This window comes from Macaca nemestrina, unplaced genomic scaffold, assembly GCF_043159975.1.
Source record: "Macaca nemestrina isolate mMacNem1 unplaced genomic scaffold, mMacNem.hap1 Scaffold_78, whole genome shotgun sequence".
Taxonomy (NCBI): domain Eukaryota; kingdom Metazoa; phylum Chordata; class Mammalia; order Primates; family Cercopithecidae; genus Macaca; species Macaca nemestrina.
In genome coordinates, this window is record NW_027257869.1 from 237,743 (window position 1) to 256,839 (window position 19,097).

Sequence of the window (19,097 nt, forward strand, 5' to 3'; positions counted from 1 at the left end):
CAGCAAGGCTGCACACACAGGACACAGGCAGTGAGCCAGCCTGACTAGTTGTCAGCTTCTGGGTCAGTTCTACCCAGTTCTGCCCAGGCCCCACTGGAGATAAAAATCTGCCCTTTAGAAGCCTTCAAACCCCACCTTTCAAAATCTAATCCTCTTCAACTGAGGCCCAAGTCCAAAAATCTACTGACATCTTAGCACCTGTTAGGCCAGCTGTCACCTAGCCTTTTTGGCACCAGGGATGGGTTTCATGGAAGACAATTTTTCTGGGGGGTGGTTTTGGATTGCAACTGTTCCACCTCAGGTCAGGCAGCGGATCCTCATAAGGAGCACCTCTGAGATCCCTCACATGCAGTTTACGATAGGGTCCCAGCGCCTAGGAGAACACACAGCTTATGATAGGGTCCCAGTGCCTAGGAGAACATGCGGCTTACAAGAGGGTCCCAGCGCCTAGGAGAACACGCGGCTTATGATAGGGCCCCAGAACCCAGGAGAACATGCGGCTTACGAGAGGGTCCCCGCGCCTAGGAGAACAGGTATTAAATGAGTTGGCAAAGCCAAAATCCACCGGATCTACCACTCCAAAACAAACATACACCACTGCCCAATATTGATGTGAGCCAAAAACATGGAAGTCCTGAGGGCCCACACTGACCACAGCCTGACACCACTTCTGCAAGAACCAATCACGTGCCTAAAGATCACCCGTGATGACCCAGGAGAGCAGCTTTGAGCAGAGACAAAGGTGAAGGAGAGGCACATGGGCCAGGGTGCTGGGTGTGCCCGTCTTTGTGACCTCACTGAGATTGCTGACCTCTGGCCCTTGGTGTCCGTCCTATGGAGGTGGTAGCCCCCAAATCCCTGCCTCCCTTCAGCACTGACTGAGGCGGTCCTGAAGTCTCCCCAGGGCTGAGACTGCTTCTAATTCCTGTTAGCTGCACACCCACATAAAAAACAAAAAACAAAATATCAAGTATGCAGACAGGAAAAGAAAAATATGTGAATCCTGCCTTATTCAACAGGCATTTAAAAAGTAGCAGGAAAATTGTGATAGTCTTTAAACAACCACCAGCTATCACATCCTGTTGAAATGTTTTAGCTAATCAGGAACACCTTTACCAAGCACCTGTGTGTTCAGGAAATCAGTTGACAGGTCCCAAATAACCTCAGAGCTTACGAACTGACCCCCACTCACGCGCATCACCTCTCCAGAGGAACGTGTCCTGGACACCTTTCAAATGGTGAGGAACAGGAACAAGGGTAGCTTTCCCTCAACCCCACAAAACTAGCTCAACCCCGAGGAGCCCAGAGAACAGCAACGTTTGCTTAGATGCTTTCCCACTGACCTTGTCAGAGCAAACGTTCCCTTCCCACACCACCCAGTGTTTAACTCTCCCTGGGATACCAGCAGCGTTCAACCATCAACAAGCTGGAAACAGAGGCCAAGCTGACAGGAGGCCTCTCTCCATTCCCTACTGAATTCGCTCAGGACACGGATGCTCCCAAACACATATGGCCCCGAGTATTCCACACCTGGAGAACATTCAAACAACAGACGCTGCAAAGACGTTCCCCTAAAGAGAAACTCAGTTTCTAACTTCCCTTAGGGAAAAACAGGAGACCCAGAACTTTCCAGAAAATCAAGTGTGAGAGGAAGCCACTCACCTCTGGCACTTCTTAAACCTGCCTTCCCGTGGGTGCTCAGGGATGTCCCCGCGACAGCCCCGTCCACCCAGGACGGCAGCAGGGCTCAGGCAGCCAGCACCTGGGCAGCTGGCGAAGCAACCCCAGGGTGAAAACGCCATCCCAGGCACCACTTCCCGGAGCACCTCAGCAAGAAAAACAGAGGTGGGACAGAACCGAGGGCTCATTCGAGGCTGGGGAGCCACAGACCCGCACAGCTCAATCATCGGACATGCTCTTCTGTGGACAGAGCCCAGGGAGAGGCCAGCACAGAGACCCTCGTGCCGGCTCCACGGGCCAGCATCCTCCAGGACTGCAAGTTTGTGATCACGGCTTCAGAATTTGGTTCCAGAATCTTCCGGAATCAAAGACGCACCAAACTGTAAAGCTGCCAGGACAGCAGGGCCCAGGAGCAGGCTCAGGGGAGGACCACGTAGAAACCCCCCACACAGCATACACGTGTGCATGCTCACTCCACACATGCCACCCCTTCACCCAATACTATACACGCAAACGCATGTATGCACTCCATACACACCCTCAAATACACTCACCAAATATGATGTGTGTACACACTCCACACACACCCTCAAATACATGCAACACACATGAATATGCTCACTGCAGCACACCTGCTAAATACACTCACCACACACGCACAAACGTAACACACCTGCACAATCATTCCAGACATCACACCCCTCACCAAGTACACAGGTACACACACCCCCAAGTCGAGAACCTGCAGACTCCACAAGCTTTGGTTTCCCCAATGTTTCTCTCATCACATGAGATCCACACACAGGTGTCGTTTACTGACATCTAACACCCGGGGAGGCCCTTAGACAGAACTGCAGTCACAAGTCGGCTTCATTCAGGCATTCATCACCAGTCTCCTGAAGCCACCTCCTGTCCCCACGGGGAGGGAGGCCGAGACTGGAGACATCACTGGGCTTACAGATCCTCAGGCTGGCAACCCAGCGAAATGAGGAGGGCTCGGCCACGGCCCTGGAGGGAGATGGGTACTGGGCTCAGGTATGCGGAACATGAGTCCTCATTTCCAGACAGTGTCACCTACGATAGCGTCAGGTGAAAGCCAGTGGTTTGGCATTCCTGGAATAGACAGTCCTGGAATTACAAGCAAAACTTTTTACTCCTCCCCTCTGAACACATGAGGTCCATGGTCCCCTCACATCTAACACTGGGGATCCGAATCGGTGACTCCTTGTCCACCTGAGGACCACCCAAGAGGATCCACACACCTGCTACAACAGCAGCACCGCACCTGGTCTACAGGGGAGCAAAGCAAATCCCCCCTTTATGAATAACACTGGATTACCCCGACACTGGCAGCCTGCAGTGTGTATATCGTCAAGCCCCCACATCTGCGCCACCTGCAAGAGGAACACAAGCCCTTAGTCCAGGGCTCTCAGGACAGCCTGTGAGGTGGATGCTGGCATCCTTCTCATCTCCCAGTGGAGAGGAGAGAAGGCCAGGGTCAGGACTGGTGTATCAGGAGGGTCGGGGTTCAAACCCCATCTGCCTCACAAAGCAGCCCTCACCGTTCAAGTGACTTCTATCATCAGCCTTAAAATGTACCACAGTCACCAGCAATTCTGAGTGCTGTTCCTTGGGACGTCATAAGCAAACATTTTGTTAGAAAGATTTTGCCAAATCTGCTTTCAAAATCCTATGGTATGAAATGACTAATGAAAATTTGAGCTATGAAATAAAGCACATAGTTAAATGAATCCCAAAATGACTATCGCGAAGGAAGCTTTAACTTGAAGTGAAAAATATCCTCCAAATGACATCAGCCAGAATTATCTTCAATCATTACTGATCCCATACGCTTCAGGAATTATACAGCATCATCTCAGATATGAACTTAAAACCATTAGCTGAGTGCACATTTCAGCACAACCAAAGTTCTGCTATAATAAGCGACACAAGCATCTCTGGAGAGGATTTTAATTGGGACTACAAACGATGTGCACAATCGTGGTAAGAGGTTTCATGCTGGCTGTTCTCCAAGGTGCGACACAGAGAACCACCACTAACCTCAAAGACACCTGCTGCTTTGTAATGAGATGAGAGACGATGTGGATGGACTACTGTACATATTTGAAAAGGAGAAACAATGCAAGGAAAGAATCTTATCAGTTTCCCTTTACATTCTTAGAAAAAAACGATTTTTCTTTTGGGATGATTTAAAAAGAATGACATTTCTGGATTTTTTTTTTTTTTTACTTTTCTTTCTGAGACTGGGTCTCGGCTCTGCTGCCAAGATTGGAGTACAGTGGAACAATCACAGCTCACTGTAGCCTTAAGTGATCTTCCCACCTCAGCCTCCAGAGTACCAGGGACCACAGGCACGCACCACCACACTCAGCTAACTTTTCTGTTACACAGATGGGGTCTTGCTATGTTGTCCAGGCTGGTCTTCAACCCCTTGGCCTCAAGTGATCCTCCTGCCTTGACCTCCCAAATATTTAGCCTAAGCGACCATGTCTTATAGGAAAATAGACATTAGAGCAAATGCATTTCTGTAAGATTTTCTACCTCTTTTCACTGGGGAAAAAGGTAACTTGCCTCCAAGGGTCGGAGACAAAGCTATTACTGCAGACAAGCGCTGTGCATCCCGGGAACCACTACACCACGAGGCACGGCCATGCACCCTGGATGCAGGAGTAACACACGAGGCTAGCACAGGCTGATGCTGGCCCTCTCCAGAAGCAGGCCTATCCTTCCTCTACTCCTCAGCCCCCTCTCCCTTCAGGCCTCAGTGGCTGCTGACAGGGGAGAGGCCACAACTAGAGGAGGCTCTCAACTCCACCAGGGACAAGAGCCCCGGACGCTGGGGACTCAACTGCTGCCCTCTGCGCCCACCTCCTTCTGGTCCAGCCTTCTCAGGAGCCAGACGTGGCCACTTTGACCCTCTTTCCCTTCTGTGGCTCCTACAAAAACCAGTTCAGCGAGCCCAGGTTGCCTCACACTCCAGGGACACCCGGCACAGGCCCCCTCCATGACCTTATCCAAGCTCCTGGGGCCAGAAGGGTCTTGCAATATTTCACTTTCCAGTTGACCATCCCCAGCCTGAAATCCAAAGTGCTGCGAAGAGCATTTCCTTCGAATGTCATGAGGAAGCTCAGAATGTTTCAGGTTTCGTAGCATTTTGGAGTAGGGACTCTCAGCCTTAATTTGAACCTCTTCAAGGAAGCCACACACTGAAGCCCCCGATGTCCACCCTACACAATCCCAGCACACCATCTGAAGTCCCCAGCAACAGATTTTCTTTCTTCAAAAATAACCACAAGTCACAAACTCACACGCAATCACAGAAGGGGGTTGTGGACACCCACACAGATGATGAAATTTAACTGTCACATTTTCACCTGAGTAATTTAAAGTCATTCCTCAAAACACACCTGTTTTACTGATTGCATTTTAAGGTGAACACACACAAATCATTTCAGGGAAACAAACGTCACTTTGGGCTGCGTGTGGTTTCTTGACTCCCGTGAATAACTCAGCGTTCACCCTCACTTCTGGATAAGGGAGACAATGCAAAGAAAACTGTTAAAACAAAGACATGAAAACAAGTTTAAGAAGGGTTTGAAAGGTTCCTCCTGTCCCCCTGGAGGGGAGACGAGGACACTTGGAAAGCTCACGGGGGACAGGAGCACAGCCTCCTCGGTGTGCCATGGACGCCGCCTCGCCAAGGGGAGAGGGTGATGCCTGGAAGGCTCACAGGGGTGGGAGCACAGCCTCCTCAGTGCTTTCTACACTCAGCAGCTTCAGAAATTCCTGCAGAAGCAGAACACATCATGAGAACTGAGACTGGATCACCCCCAAAGAAAGGGATGAGGGGTCAAAAAAAGCATTCGATCATTACCAAGGAGCGCGGGCATGAAGCCGCTTCAAAGACCATGTGAGAAGTCACTCATAGGCGTTTCAGAAAATAAGGGTAGCGCGAGATTGCGCGATCAGCTCAAACAGGCTGCCGTCCCTCAGGCCATGAAGTCCCTGAGATGAGCCTCACATTGAGCGAAGTCACTCGCATCTCTGCCAGAGAAAGTACTACAAGCTGACACATAACCTCATGAAACCTGGGCTTCAGCCGGTCGACAACAGTGAGTCTGACATGGTACATCCCTCCAGATGGTTAAAGACCCCAGGGGTTCATCGGACAACCTCCAAGGGCTGTGTCTGTCCAGCCCCTTTTCCAAGTTCTGGATGATTTTTTCCTAATGTACTATAAGCAGCACGTTCCAGCAGAGAAGTCATTAACTGACTCTGGGTCCTCTTAATTTTGAAATTAGAAACACACTTGGCCAGGCACGGTGGCTCATGCCTGTGATCTCAGTACTTTGGGAGGCTGAGGCAGCTGGACCGCTTAAGTCCAGGAGTTTGAGTCCAACCTGGGCAATATTGCAAAACTCCATCTCTACAAAAAATACAAAAATAAGTCAGGCATGGGGACACGTGGAACATGTGCCTGTGGGTCCTGGCTACTCAGGAGACTGAGGCAGGAGGATCACGTGAGCCTGGGAGGTTAAGGCTGTAGTAAGCTGTGCTCACACCACTGCCTGGGCAACAAAAAGGTGTTTTTTTTTTGTTTGTTTTTGTTTTTTGCCTGTCTCAAAAAAACCAGAGTATAAGAATTATATACCTGAGTAGCCCAAAATAAAAGAGGTCTTGTGGAACAACCTGAAACACAGCTGCAAATTCTGGCAGGGCCTCCCCTGGCTTGATTTGTGGTGAGTGCAGGACCGCTCTGAAGGATAGGACCCCAGGCTCATTCCGAGACTAGACCTTACAGTACAACTTCCCTTCGCTGGAAGGAACACTGGCCTTGGATCCTGGGACACCCTGGGGCAGTGCCACCATCCCGAAGCCGCCATGGCAGAAGCAGGCCCTACTATCAGGAAGCCTGGGACATCCTGGGGCAGTGCCACCAACCCGAGGCCACTGTGACACAAGGGGGCCCTGGTGCCACTGAGAGGCTGCACAGCAGGTCCAAGCCCAGGCCAGGACTGAAGAGGCTCCACATCCTTTCCATCCCTCCAGCTGAGTCCACAGATGTCTTGGAGCAGAAATGCATCACCCTCAATGTCCACGGGTAAGTTTTTGGACACAGAATCTGGAAGCATAAAAGATGGTTCTGGGCTGGTTGGTTGCCGGCTCGGATCTGTCCTCTTTCCACACAAAACCTGGCTCACACCAAGCAGCGTCTAAGTCCTGGAAGACTTGCTAAACACAAGTGCAGTTACAAAGCGGAGAAACTGGAGGGGGCTGGGCTGGGCTGTGCTCCATTGGCACCAGCGTTTCTCAGGAAGACCCCGGGCATTACAGGGTCCAGGGCAAGGGCTTCCTGGGATCCAGGACATGGAACAAGAACCCATTTCCCGGCCCTGTTGAATATGAATCGGCTAAGGGCCAATTCCCTCGGAGGACTGAGCACCGCCCCACAACACCTTGGTATGGGTATGTTATTATATACGTTGGTATGGGTATGTTATTACCCATACCAAGGTAATAACAAGCCCGTTACCAGCAGGAGGCCGGTGATGAAGACATGAGGACCAGATGAGCACGAGGGATCCTGACAGATCATCCCTGGCACCGAGCAAGGGGCGGACAGTACCCCCTGTTCCTGATGCATCAGCCCTGGCACTGAGCGAGGGGTGGCAGCACGGCCTGTGCCCCTGCAGATGCAGAGGGATGTGAGGGGGGTGCAGGCTGTGCTTGGAGGCTAACTCAACCACCTGCGCTTGCACTTCCGTTCCTCATGGCAGGGAGGTGAGGCACAGGCAGCATTAGGGCTCACCTTGCCCCCGGGCTGCACTTTTTTCTGCTTATGAGTCGTGCTCGCTTTACATGGACAGACATAGCTATAATAACGGTTCCCTGATTATTTCGCTGCCTACATAAAGGGCTTTCAGAATTCACTTCCATCCTTAGGAAAGGGGGCCAACACCAGGCTGTCTCCCTTAAGATGCCATGTCTCATATGGGGGAAAAAAAGTCAAGAGAAATCAAATAAAGGCCATAAAATACATCAGTTTCAACACTAAAATGTAATAGTACGCTTTAAATTGAAGATGAGTTAAGTCACATTTCCAAACCTCTGAAAGCACGGTTACTGGGAGGGAATGGTTTGCAACACACAAACGCAGCTCTGTAGAAGTGCCCAGGCTGGATGAAGGCTCAAACGTCAGTGCGAGGAGAAAGTCTGAACAAACTCTCTCCTGCCCTGCTGCTGTCCTCTTCCAAAACACACTGTTTATCTGTCAGTTTAGAACAAGGCCTAGGGAGGTGGGAGGCAGGCCTGGGAGGGTCACCTAGCATCCAAGCTCCTCACCCACACAACTGCACGAGGCTGAGCTGAGCAGTACACACAAACACAACTAATTCTCCCCAAAAAGAAGACGGAAGGCAGCACACTGCCATGCCAGGCACCCTGCAGATGAGAAGATTGAGGGGAGCCAGAGGTACCTTTAATCTTGCTTGCATGGTGGAGGGAGAGGAATAATGCCACTCACTTGAGTGTTGCACAATTCTTTCTAGCACTGAGGGGCAGAAAACAAAAATTATAGATGCTTCCTCAGATAAATGTTTCTGAAGAACTGAACATAAATTACGTTCAGGAAATAGCATTATGAATGCCTCAAGTGCTTCTGTTTTCAATAATCCCAGAGTAATTCTATAAACCCGGGAATCAGCCTCACCCAACTCCAGGATCACGGCCCAGGTGACGTGGGCACACACATATCCTGAAGCTCCAATACTCAACTACAGTGGGGCGAGTGAAAATGATCCTGGGTATAATTTACACGGACACAGGAAGGTGGCTGAGCCCCAAACCCCTAAACCAGGAAGACCACTGTCCTTCAGGGGCCTCACCTCTGTCCCTTCCCAGCCTCTGGGAACCACCACTCTGCTCTCTACTGACACAAACGCCCCTCCAAGGTACAACACCAGGAAGATCATCATTCAAAACTGAGGAACGTGGCAGAACAAAGCTGTCAGGAGATTTTAATCACCAACACCACTTGTTACATGACCCAAAGATGATTAAAATCCCAGGCCCTTCAAGACTGAATGCTATCTATACTTAAATGCATTTCATCACCATATTGGGGGGTTATTCCTTTGTTTTGCTGCAAATATATCCAACTGCTGTAAAAGGAAAAGGCAATTTGTTAACGAAGCTTCTTGGAGTGTCTCAACAGGCCTCGAGGTAGGATAAAAGGCAGGACCTTCCTGGCAGAAACGCTCAGCTCTGAGGTCAGGTGGAGTTCTTGAGCACCAACCAAGGCAAAATAAGGTCGAAGACCACACCACACTTTCCTCAATCACATCTTCATTCCACCTTTCCTTCTATTTCTCACGACTTCACTGGGAGAAATTGTGCTGAAAGAAAATGGAAACACACACATACATAGGAGACCCTACAGAGGCTGAGAATGGGTGCAGCCATCACAGTCCGAATGTCCTTTCAGGGCCATCTGACCTGGCTGGGATCCAAGTATCCAAGGGCAGGATTGTATCTCAGACCTGTGAAGCCAGGATTACAGCCACTGAACGGCAGTTTTCCATCCCACGGAAACCGGCCTTGCTAGGGGCTTCCTCGGGGACCACCGATCTCAAGCCACCACCCGTCAACTACTTCAACTAACCTACATCATGGCAGAGGCCTCCCTAGGCAGACCAGCCCTGCCCAAGTCCTGCTTCATGGCAAACCCTCCAGACAAACGTCCTTGGCCTCCTCCGGGAGGCTGTGCTCGGAAGGTGCCCTCATTTACTTCTGCGGCTCTGAGACATTTAACTAGAGCCCAACACATTTCTTCCTGTTCACATAGTATTGAGTTAAAAGATTTTTATGAGTAAACTTTCACTGGGAAAAATACCATTTCAGGAACCCCAGTGACCACAATGAAAATGTTTTTACCTTCCCTTACATGACATCGGCAACGCCAGGTCCAGGAAACGTTCTGGATCTCAGATAATGGCAAATCCACTCATAGTAAGCCTTGGTCTTGTTTCACAAGCTATCAAATGCTGCCCAGAAGCAGGAAAAACCCCACAATGTGGCAGGGAGGGGCGACCAGCGTGAGTTCTAAAGCCAGACCACCGGGGTCTGCTGACAGCGTGGTGAGGGGTAAGCAGTGCAGGGTCTAAGGCCAGACCGCCTGGGTCCCGCTGACAGTGTGGCTTCAGGAGTTTCCTAAACCCTCTGCTCTCCAAGTTTCATGTCAGAAAAATGCAGTGATAACCATGTCTACCTCGTTTAAATATATATATACACACACACACACATATATATATATACACATACACACACACGCACATATATATACTCCAAAACTATAGCCCTATAAAGGTCATTAATCCTAGTTATCCTCAAGGCATCAAGCGATCAATAATGAGCCATCCCCCTGCTGCTGACCTGCCTCAGCCCCACCCTCTGGAAACCCCGGATCCACACCAGCCACACAGGATGAGGCCAGGGAAGGAGCAGGACTGTGTCTTGGGAACGTAAACTCTGGAAGCTGAGTTAAATCAGTGCCGCTCAAATCTTGTCACCAACTATCTTGTTAAATTGGGAGATTCCATCTCTGGGGATCTTGAAGGAACCTGAGGCTCTACATTGAGTGAGGTGAGCACTCGTGCTGGAATGAGACGGCAGGGAAAGCAACCGAATCTGGGGTCGCAGCTGCCTGAGGCTTGGGTCCCACCGGGAAAGTGGCACCAGGGCCCTCAGGACAGTGGCGGAGGTCCCAGGAGGCAAGTCCCGGTGCAGAGACTCATGGACCCAAAGATTGCTCCAGGGCCAGGAGGGGCTGCTGCGCTGACAGCCACGAGGCAGGCAGCCTTCGAGCTCCTCCAGCTGCCATCCTGCAGGCAGGGAGGACAGTGCCCAGACCACCCTGGGGCTCCCCCCAGCCTGCCAGGCTGGTACTCTTACTCCAGCCACTGACAAGAGTCCCCATGTTGCAAGCTAAGTTGAAACAGTGCCTCAGGCCTCGGGGCACATGCACCCCCCTGCAGGGCCGGGATGGCTATTCCCACACATCCCCAACTCACAGCAAAACTTAAAAATGAAAGTCGGAAGATACAGCCAGGAAACCAATGCTCAAGAAGCAACTCCAGGGTGACTCTTCCTAGAGCTATTGCTATTGAACATCTTTAAAAACATTTCCAGGGTGACTTCCTAGAGCAATTGCTGTTGAAAATCTTTAAAATTCTTCATTTCAAAATTAGCTTTTATTACACTGTCTTCCCTATTCTACCAAGATTCTAGAAAACAAAACCATTACAATTTCCAATTCTATCTTATAGCAAGTTAGAAATACACGTTTCCTCAAAGGATTCTACATGTTTCCTTGGCAATATCCTTTCCATGCCCCGTACTACTGCCCACAACAGAGAAGGCTTTTCCAACCCAACCCAACCCAACCCAACCCAACCCAACCCAACCCAACCCAACCCAACGGCCCTGAGACAGGCCCCTAACGAATCGTCTACAAACTCTTGAGACAGGCTTGCCCTGACAAATCATCTGCAAACTCCATCTTCCATTAAAAACAGTACCGAAAATGAGCATATTACCACTTTTTAAAAATTACTGTAAAGTGGACAGTGTTCAGTTCTGTGAATTTCGGCACAAATATTCCCATAATCGTCATCACACAAGCAGAACAGTCCAACAGCCCCAAACCCACTCACGGGGCCTCATAAGCATACCCTCCCATTCTCAGCAACCACCCTTCTCCGTGTCCTCCCATCCCCCGGGTCTGTCTTTTGCGAGTGTTGTCGCAAAACACTCGCAAAATCACGATTTCCTGGGCATCGTGCTTGGAGGTGCACCCAGGGTGTCCTGTGATCAACAGCCAGGCCTCGGGACTGCTGGGTATTTATTATTCCACGTATGGCTGTGGCACATTGTAACCTGTTTTGGACAACTATAGACAGCGCTATTAACATCTGGGCACAGTTTTTCTTAAACATCAGATTCTGTTTCTCTAGGGTAAATACCCAGGATTGGGGTCACTGGGACCCACGTTTGTGTGAGTTCAGTTTTGTAAGAAACCGCCAAGCTGTCTGCACTGTGCTGAACCCCAGCATCGCACAGGAGTCCCGACTGCCTGTCCTCACCAGCACCTGGGGCTGTCGAAAGACCTTAGTCAGGCGCTCCAGCAGGGGTGTGAACAAATTCACTGCGGCTTCGGTGCACATCTCGGTGCAACCAGTCATGCTGAAGGTCATTTCAGATGCTTTCGGGCCATCCTCCCGTCCTTCTCAGCGAAGCATCTGTTCAGGTCTCTTCCGCTTTTAAGTCAGGTGGTTTGTTCTCTGTCATGAGCCGTGGGAGTCCTGTGTATTCTGGATACGAGTCCTTTGCCGGCTGCATGGTTCGTAGACATCTTCTCCCCATCTATCGAAAATGTGTCTCTTCAATTCCCTAGGGGTGTCTTTTATATTAGAAGTTTAACTTTGATGAGTCTTACCTACTTGTTTTCTTCCTTGATTATGGATCATGGTATGGCTAAGAGCTCTCACCCTAGGTCTCCACAATTTCCCTTTCTTCTGCAGGTTTTGTAGTTTGGTATTTTACATTCAGGGCTATGGTCCACCTTAATTTTCATACAGGAATTTCTCCCTGTTTTCACTCTTTTGCATACGGCTGTCCCATAATTCCAGCACCATTTGTTGAAAAGACTCAAATTCCACTGAACTACTTTTGCGTCTTTGGATCTGTTCTGGATTCCACTCTGTCAGCTGACCCTTGTGTGCATCCTGAGCATAATTTATGACTTTAGTGGCTGTCTCTGTGAAAAAAGTAATTCTGTCTCTAAGCAAAAACCACATTAGAAATGCTCTAAATAAGATTCTTCCTGTTGTCAGGAGAGCAAAGCCACTGCCCTAAGCAGAGGTGAGGCCTCAACAGCTCCCAGGCACAACCTTAACACACAATGGGGAAGGGAATTCATTTCAAGGGCCACAACGTGAGACCAGCATAGCCATGAAAACTGCAATAATTTCACAACAGAATGAAATTCATAAAGAATTGCTCAGAAGCGTGTGATAAGTTACATAAATCACTGTTCCTTAAATTCTGACGGTTGACTAGAACAGAAATAGCTTCACGGTACAGTTCAAACAGGAGAAAGGTAGGTAGGGGTGGTTTCCACACCACACAGGGCCTGCAGGAAAGGGACACTCTTCCTCTAAACGGGAGATCCCGGGAGTGATGTGATAAGCCATGGTGAGAGGCACAGAACTGTGCAAGCCGGAGTCGCGGCCTTTGCCCCACCACGGAACCTGTGTCCATAAACGACGAGGCTCAAATGTCAGGCCGGGGCAACCGAGGCAGTTATCAGGGGACAAGAAAACGAGCGCACGGTGGAGGCAAAGGTCTGAAATCGCGCGGCAACTTCGAGTCAAGTGGGACAAACTGACTCAAAATACAGGTTTCAAAAACCACCACAGAGAGCTGCTCCTCGGCTCTGGAAAGGCTAAGTGACTAATGCCCACACTGAGCATCTGCTCCCAGAGACGACCCTGGTGACCTAAGGCCCAGCTGCTCCGAACCCGCGCCGAACCTCAGTGAGGAACTTTGTTGGTATCTTACAGCACATTGACATGTTCCCTTAAAATCTGGTATTTCATCAACAATGCAGGCGCCAGCTTTGACTCATACACATTTCGATTAAACAAGATAATTTACACCCTGACCGTGCCAGGTAAGAGGTTTACTACAATCTTTAAACAGAGCCAGAGGCTACAGTCTGCTCCTACACAACACCATGTCTCTACAAGTTCCATGGGTTTTTACTTTCCATGTCTTCACTTGCCTAGTGCTAGAAAGCAGATAAAAACAGAAGGAACCCAGAAACACTACTGAATGAGACTCAAATATCTTGCAGTCATCATCGAGATGAGATGTTTATTAAACAGAAATGTTCTCCCCTGTAGAAAGCAGCACACACCAACACGCACCGATAACTGTCGCCAGCATTCCAGATCATCTTCCCTTCCATGGCCACAGTGCAGGGCAATGGACCACGCACACCTGCAGACCCACGGAAAGCGGGGTGACACGGCCGATTCTTGTAGCGAGCAGACCAGGGTGCACTCAAAGTGCATCTCTTTCCAGAGGGCCACCACGCAAAGTTACACATTTATTCCACGAGTTAATGGCACTGCACCAAACATTTCTGTAAGATTATCTTAGCAAGCTTTTCCTTCTGCCTAAAATGTCCTGACACAAACTGAAAAAGCTCTTGGAGCTGCCAAAGACTTCAGTATCCCCTTAACTATTGTCATGCACGCACGTGTGAAGAGACCACCAAACAGACTTTGTGAGCGCAACATGGCTGTTTATTTCACCTGGGTGCAGGCGGGCTGAGTCTGAAAAGAGTCAGCGAAGGGAGGTAAGTGTGTGGCCGTTTTATAGGATTTGGATAGGTAAAGGAAAATTACAGTCAAAGAGGGCTTGTTCTCTGGCGGACAGGAGTGGGGGTCACAAGGTGCTCAGTGGGGGAGCTTTTTGAGCCAGGATGAGCCAGGAAAAGGAATTTCAAAAAATAATAATAATAATCGCTTAAAGCAAGGACCGGCCATTTTCACTTATTTCTGGTAGAATGTTATCAGTTAAGTCCAGGCAGGGCATTTGCACTTTTGTGATTCTTCAGTTACTTCAGGCCATCTGGGAGTATATACGTGCAAGTCACAGGTGACGCAATGGGTTGGCTTGGGCTCAGAGGCCTGACAACCATAGTCTTTACTTTTAAGGTGTGGGGTAAGATCATATAATTCCCAACTAAGCTCCTGATGCTGTGTGTGTCATCTAGCAACAGCATGTTCCATTCCTGGATTACATTTGACTCAAGAGTCCACAGTGAGAACGATTCCTGGTGAATGAAACAGCAGGCAGGAGGGTGATTCCGCTGGGCAGCTCTTCACACACAACCCAGGAGCTGAGGGGAGAGGAAGAGGCCCACGCACGTCCACCGTGCTCACGCCCCCTTGGAATGCCCCCCCCACCTAGAGACCCGGACCCAAGTGAAATCTGACCTGAAAATGGGCAAATCCTCACTTTGGCAGAGGGACAGGGACTCGGGGCCACAACTTGACCTCAGAGCAACACAAGTGCAGACACAGCACCCCAGGACACCCTCCCCACCCAAATTCAAGGAGGAAAACCAACGCCCCGCCCCCTTGCGGAAACCCCCGGCTGCTGGAGCAGACGCCTGCCGGCGTGTGAAGCCTCTGCCGTCCCACATTCTGGGCTCAGCACCTGTGCCTCATCCCTGGCACTGCTCGCCACACCCACAGGTGTGCCAGGAGGGGCAGGTCCTAAGGTCTCCACTGCACCAAAGCCTGCAAGGCAAAGGGGCAGCTCCCTCCAGCAGGAGTGCAGAAGCACACACTGCACCAGCGTCACAGCGTGAGAATTCTCCCCTCGGTCTCCAAGTCTCCAGTCTGTTGCCCGCCACGGTCTTCTGCCAACGGCGAGGCCCAAGCTGGGCGGCACATTTGGTTCTCACCATTTCCCTTGTCAAATCAATACTGCAAACATATCCGATTCATCCTGTCACTAAAAATGAAATAATCCGCCATCTCCATTACAGATGATGCAATCAGGTTTTCATTACCGGGTTTTTGTTTTGTTTAGTTTTTTGGTTTTTTTCTATTTTGAGATGGAGTTTCTGCTCTGTCGCCCAGGGTGGAGTGCAGTGGTGCGATCTTGGCTCACTGCAACCTCTGCCTCCCGGGTACAAGTGATTCTCCTGCCTCAGCCTCCCAAGTAGCTGGGATTACAGGTGCCTGTCACCATACCCGGCTAATTTTCATATTTTCAGTACAGACGGGGTTTCACCATGTTGACCAGGCTGGTCTGGAACTCCTACCCTCAGGGGATCCACCTGCCTCCTTCTCTCAAAGTGCTGGAATTACAGGCTTAAGCCACCACGCCCAACCATTACTGGTGTAATTTCTAAGCCACTCTCTCACACCCACTCCCATTTTTTTTTTTTTTTTTTAAAGAACCAGCTTTATGGCTAAATTTTTCCCCAGAGAACCAGTTACCCATTTCAAGTACAAATAAGACACGGTGTTTAAAAACCAAAAATGCCAATTTGCACAGAAGTCTCCAAATACCCAGTCGATTTGAGCCTTGAGAATAACATCAAGCTGTTGGCTGAATACAACTTCCCTTTCCATCTGTCTGCCTGTGAGTTAGACACAAGGACGAAGCCACGAGCTAGGGACATAAAGGCAGGAACCACACCAAGGCAGCCGAGACTCCAAATAAAAGCTCGAAGGACCAACACAAATGCACCACACCCTGCACACCCTCCTCTCCTTCCTCTTCAGAATTTCCAGAGGATGAAACAGGGACCTCCTCAGACGTCCCACGGTGCAGGCAGCCAGAGGGGAAGGCGGCAGCAGCCTGAATGAGGTGACCAGGAAATCACATTCCACAGACACAAATTCTCCGTGTGCTTTACATCCTCTGTCTCTGAAGAACTATGCCACTCTAACAGTCGCTAGAAAACCGCTTTCAAGTATCATTTCCCATTTCAAGCAAAGAAAACAGTGGTGGGGCATGAGGGAAAAACATAGCCATGTGTTCTGAGGTATTAAATAAGGTTTTTTTCTGTTATAAACATATAATTTTACGTTCTCAGTTTTCTGTATAACTGATAGGCTTCCTAATTAGCAGACATAGTAATAAAAAGGTGAATTCCAAGTGTAAGATCGGAGGAACCGTTCACATGATTTCAGGTTCTGCTACTGTGTTTCAACTTAAGTAAATGGTTCTGTGCGTTGGCAACAAGGCCTGAGAGTCTGTGTGTGAGTCTGTGTGGCTGTAATCAGAGTTCGTGTTGGCTCCGTACCAGAGGATGTTATACTGTTACATTATCTTCTACAAAAAATCCTTAAAAAAATGAAAGCTGAATAGACATACACACCCTCCCAAAATAATCCAAATGTCCACCGATATGAAAAACAGATGAATTACGCTTTCCATCACGGAATATTCCTCAGCAGTGAAAACAAACTATAGCCACAGGTGCCAACTAGGATAAAGAAAACCTTTTAAACACGTTTAAAGTGAACTGACTAGGCGGAATTCCTCGATTACAGGCATCTGCTCCAAAAGGGTGCTGTTCTGAATCCTGTGATGTAGAATGATAGTTAGCAACCCTGTTTCAGGGCACATCTAGAAAAAAAACACAATAATGACTACACAATTTTAAATTCTTTGTAAATTATAACTATTACTATGAAAATTCTAAAAATGTGAAAATCTTCCCAACTGTTGTTGGACAAGCTTCAAAATAAATACCCTGGCATTGCTTGCCACATCCACAGGTGTGCCAAAATAAATGAAAATATAGCCCAAGTTAGTAGAATCGAAACCTGAAGATGTACGAGCCGTCCCTGCCTCGCTATCTATACATCGTGTAGAAATTTAAGAGCAGGTAGTGACACTGCAACGCAAGGCTCAAACCAACTGGGCATTTGGAAACTTCTATGCAAATTGGCATTTTCGGTTGTTAAACACGGTGTTATTTGTACTTCAAACAGGTAACTTTTTGATTCCCTTGGAAAAAATATACCCATAAACCTGGTCTAAAAAAAAAAAAAATACGGGAGTGGGTATGAGAGAGAGTAGCTTAGAAATTTTAAAAGTATCAGCAGGGAGCAGTGGCTCATGCCTGTCATCCCAGCACTTTGAGAGGCAGGCCCAAGGGGCCTTTGAGGACACCGGTCTCCTCTGCTGCCTGCCTGCTGGACTGACCCCCCAGGACATTCACTGGGTTTCCACCCCTGTCTCATTTAACATCCCAAGGGTGGTCTTCATCCTCGTCTGGGGCTCAGCTCTGCCCCAATTTCCTAAATCTCTGCCTTCAGAGTCTGAAACACCCACGCCCAGGGTCACCTTAAGTCCACGTTTACCCCAGAGAGTCCCAATTTTATGTTTTCCCAGCATCGTCTTAGTGATAATTTATCCTGTAAATTCCAACTGCCTTCACACCTCACCCTTGCTGTCTCCCAGCAGACCCCACTCAGATGCACATGCCCCAGACCCCACACCCAGGTCTGTGCATGCTGCCCTGCTCTGCCCATGTGGAGACCACCTCCCTTTCTTGAGGAATCAGCTGGCGATCATCTCCTTGTGGAGGGCTGCCCTGACTTCCAACTCTCTCCAGCAAAGGCAGAAGCCATCCTCGGTACTTCCCCAAAACTCAGGCCAAGTATGAAGATGGCGCAGACGCTAGCTGTGCCTGGGATGCCATGGGCAGGGTCCCCAGATGCTCTGCACATGGCCCGGGGCACCGCCTGAACACAGCAAGTACTGAAGAAATAAAACTGACGTGCACTGACCTCTGATAGGGCCTCCTTCACCATCCACATCTGTCTCCCCTCTGGACAGTAAAATCCACAAGACACGGAGGGCTTGTCTCACTCATCTTCAAACTCCCAGGGTCACCCTGGTAGGTAAAGGGGACTCAAATGTCTTCTGAAGGAAGCGACTGGTTAGCTGCCAAGTTAAAGGCCCTCTGAAATTCAGAGCTCTGCATAGGAGTCCAGCACACTTCATTATGAATGACTCCAACCACGGCAGAAGTGGCCGTGGAACCAGTGCTAACCAATTCAGGGTTTGTTCACTGTTTCTCAGTTCATTATCACAACTCATTCTCACAGAGCAGCCGCGCACAGATCCTCAGACGTCTACAGAGTGGGACGATGGCGCCAAGTCACGTGAACGTCCTGTTGCAGACTGGGAGACACCGGTCAGACACGGACCCAGGCAGAGCACAGACCTCGCGTTAAATCTGCTCCATGTAAACAGCACTCCCTGACAGGCCCTTTCCTATCTGCACAGCTTCTACAAATTCAACTCTCGCACCTGACACCTAAGAATACTGCACACCCCCATGTGAACCCCCCATTTACCTCCCAAATTGACCCGGTATGGCCGAGTACAAAAAATTTCAACATAAGGGAACTGGAGGGCATGTGGGACTTTCTCGAGTCCCTGCTGCCTCCTGATGGGAAGACCCAATGCTTCACACCCCTAGTGAAGGGCGGGTCTCTTCGGCCCCCCGGCTTTGACCTGGAGCTTAAATCAGCATTAACTAATTTCACTTTCCAGGACCAACTTCAAAGGCCTGCAAAGCCAGAGAAGGGAGAGGAGATGGAACACGCCCTCACCTCAGACCTGCCGCAAGCACGCACTTCTCAGATGCGTCCCAAGGTGCACAGCGTGTCCGATGCCTGTTTCACATCCACCGACTTGCAGGTCTTCTATGCGGCATCAGCCTCCTGGGCACTGGGAACAAGAGGTATAATGGCAAGTCCCCTATGCAGCAAAGGTGAGGCAAAGGGACCCAACGC